This window comes from Brassica napus, chromosome C2 (assembly GCF_020379485.1).
Source record: "Brassica napus cultivar Da-Ae chromosome C2, Da-Ae, whole genome shotgun sequence".
In the NCBI taxonomy this organism is placed as follows: domain Eukaryota; kingdom Viridiplantae; phylum Streptophyta; class Magnoliopsida; order Brassicales; family Brassicaceae; genus Brassica; species Brassica napus.
This window is the reverse complement of record NC_063445.1, coordinates 40,429,868-40,433,344: the sequence shown is the minus strand read 5'-3', so window position 1 is coordinate 40,433,344 and position 3,477 is coordinate 40,429,868.

The window sequence follows — 3,477 nt, the reverse complement described above, 5'->3', positions numbered from 1 at the left end:
TTCTCTTTATTTTTGCAGTTTGATTATGACGACGACGATGCAGATTATCCTAAGTGGTTACACGAAGTAATTCAATCTCCACTTGTAAAGGTCACCACATCACAGATGTATTTCACACGAGGCTATACTTTTCATACATATGACTATGGCAGACAGCGGGCGACCAGTAACTATGGAATATGTGTGAAAGGGGAAACAGATTTCTACGGGATCTTGACGGAGATTATTGAAGTCGAATTTCCAGGGATACTGAAGCTGAAATGCGTCCTCTTCAAATGTGAATGGTTCGACCCCGTCGTCAACAGAGGTGTTCGGTCTAACAAATTCGGTGTAGTTGATGTCAACGGTGGGCGAAGGTACAACAAATTCGAGCCTTTCATCTTAGCTTCACAAGCAGACCAAGTTAGCTTCCTTCCATACCCTCGGATGAGAGATTCATGTATAAATTGGTTAGCAGTGATCAAAGTTACACCTCGAGGACGAATCATCAGTGGAGAAGAACCACCATTGAAAGAAGAACAGATAAATGAAGTCGAGGAACCTGAACAAGAAATTGATGACATCCTTCTCATTGATCCGCATAATCACGAGTACGAAGATCTTACCGATGATGCCACAGACAAAGCTGTTGAAGACGAGTTTAATGAAAACGATGATGTTTCTAGTGATGACGAGAATGTCGATGTATCCGATTGATGTATTTGTTTTATAAATAAGATGAGGGGGTTTGTTTTATGAATAAGGTAATGCCGGAAGTTTGTTTTATGAATAAGCAAATGTGGGAATTGTGGTTTGGAATGGAAATAAAGATGGGTTTTGGAATATATGAAGTATAAAATAAGGAATATGGGGTTTGAGGTTTCGGGTTTCGGGTTTTGGATTCTAGGGATTTAAACATAACCCTCGTTAATTCCACGTAAGCACAAATCGTCGTAAAGTCCTCGTAGTTCAACGAGGAAATAACGACGAAATATAAAAATAAAGAACGCGGGACTCGTTAATTCCACGTAGGATGAAATCGTCGTAAATACCACGTAGGATGAAATCGTCGTAAAAACCACGTAGGATGAAATCGTCGTAAATAAAACGTAAGACAACGAGGAAATAACGACGAAACCTAAAAATAAAGATGGGGTTTGGAATATATGAAGTAGAAACTAAGGAATATGGGGTTTGGGGTTTGGGGTTTCGGGTTTCGGGTTTCGGGTTTCGGGTTTGGGGTTTCGGGTTTGGGGTTTTGGGTTTGGGGTTTCGGGTTTGGGGTTTCGGGTTTGGGGGTTGGAGTTTGGGGTTTCGGGTTTTGGATTTCGGGTTTCGGGTTTCGGGTTTCGGGTTTGGGGTTCTAGGGATTTAACCATAACACTCGTTAAAAATAACGACGAAACTTAAAATTAAAGATGGGGTTTGGAATATACGAAGTAGAAAATTAAAGATAGGGGTTTGGGTTTTGGGTTTTGGGTTTGGGGTTTGGGGTTTGGGGTTTCGGGTTTCGGGTTTGAGGGTTGGGGCGTGGGGTTTCGGGTTTGGGGTTTCGGGTTTTGGGTTTCGGGTTTCGGGTTTCGGGTTTGGGGTTTCGGATTCTAGGGATTTAAACGTAACACACGTTAATTCCACGTAAGCACAAATCGTCGTAAAGTCCTCGTAGGATGAAATCGTCGTAAATACCACGTAGGATGAAATCGTCGTAAATAAAACGTAAGACAACGAGGAAATAACGACGAAACCTAAAAATAAAGATGGGGTTTGGAATATATGAAGTAGAAAATAAAGAATATGGGGTTTGAGGTTTGGGGTTTGGGGTTTCGGGTTTCGGGTTTCGGGTTTGAGGTTTCGGGTTTGGGGTTTCGGGTTTCGGGTTTCGGGTTTCAAGTTTCGGGTTTGGGGCTTCGGGTTTCGGGTTTCGGGTTTCAAGTTTCGGGTTTGGGGTTTCGGGTTTTGGGTTTCGGGTTTGGGGTTTCGGGTTTGGGGTTTCGGGTTTGGGGTTGGAGTTTGGGGTTTCGGGTTTTGGATTTCGGGTTTCGGGTTTCGGGTTTGGGGTTCTAGGGATTTAACCATAACACTCGTTAAAAATAACGACGAAACTTAAAATTAAGAATGGGGTTTGGAATATATGAAGTAGAAAATTAAAGATGGGGGTTTGGGTTTCGGGTTTGGGTTTCGGGTTTGGGGTTTGGGGATTCGGGTTTCGGGTTTCGGGTTTGGGGGTTGGGGTTTGGGGTTTCGGGTTTGGGGTTTCGGGTTTTGGGTTTCGGGTTTCGGGTTTCGGGTTTGGGGTTTCGGATTCTAGGGATTTAAACATAACACTCGTTAATTCCACGTAAGCACAAATCGTCAGAAAGTCCTCGTAGGATGAAATCGTCGTAAATACCACGTAGGATGAAATCGTCGTAAATAAAACGTAAGACAACGAGGAAATAACGACGAAACCTAAAAATAAAGATGGGGTTTGGAATATATGAAGTAGAAAATAAGGAATATGGGGTTTGGGGTTTGGGGTTTCGGGTTTCGGGTTTCGGGTTTCGGGTTTCGGGTTTTGGGTTTGAGGTTTCGGGTTTGGGGTTTCGGGTTTCGGGTTTCGGGTTTCGGGTTTCGGGTTTGGGGTTTCGGGTTTGGGGTTTCGGGTTTGGGGTTTCGGGTTTGGGGGTTGGAGTTTGGGGTTTCGGGTTTTGGATTTCGGGTTTCGGGTTTCGGGTTTGGGGTTCTATGGATTTAACCATAACACTCGTTAAAAATAACGACGAAACTTAAAATTAAAGATGAGGTTTGGAATATATGAAGTAGAAAATTAAAGATGGGGGTTTGGGTTTCGGGTTTGGGGTTTGGGGTTTCGGGTTTCTGGTTTCGGGTTTGAGGGTTGGGGTTTCGGGTTTCGGGTTTGGGGTTTCGGGTTTCGGGTTTCGGGTTTGGGGTTTCGGATTCTAGGGATTTAAACTTAACACTCGTTAATTCGACGTTAGCACAAATCGTCGTAAAGTCCTCGTAGGATGAAATCGTCGTAAATACCACGTAGGATGAAATCGTCGTAAATAAAACGTAAGACAACGAGGAAATAACGACGAAACCTAAAAATAAAGATGGGGTTTGGAATATATGAAGTAGAAAATAAGGAATATGGAGTTTGGGGTTTGGGGTTTCGGGTTTCGGGTTTGAGGTTTCGGGTTTGGGGTTTCGGGTTTCGGGTTTCGGGTTTCGGGTTTGGGGTTTCGGGTTTGGGGTTTCGGGTTTGGGGTTTCGGGTTTGGTGTTTCGGGTTTGAGGGTTGTAGTTTGGGGTTTCGGGTTTTGGATTTCAGGTTTCGGGTTTCGGGTTTGGGGTTCTAGGGATTTAACCATAACACTCGTTAAAAATAACGACGAAACTTAAAATTAATGATGGGGTTTGGAATATATGAAGTAGAAAATTAAAGATAGGGGTTTGGGTTTCGGGTTTGGGGTTTGGGGTTTGGGGTTTCGGGTTTCGGGTTTGGGGGTTGGGGTTT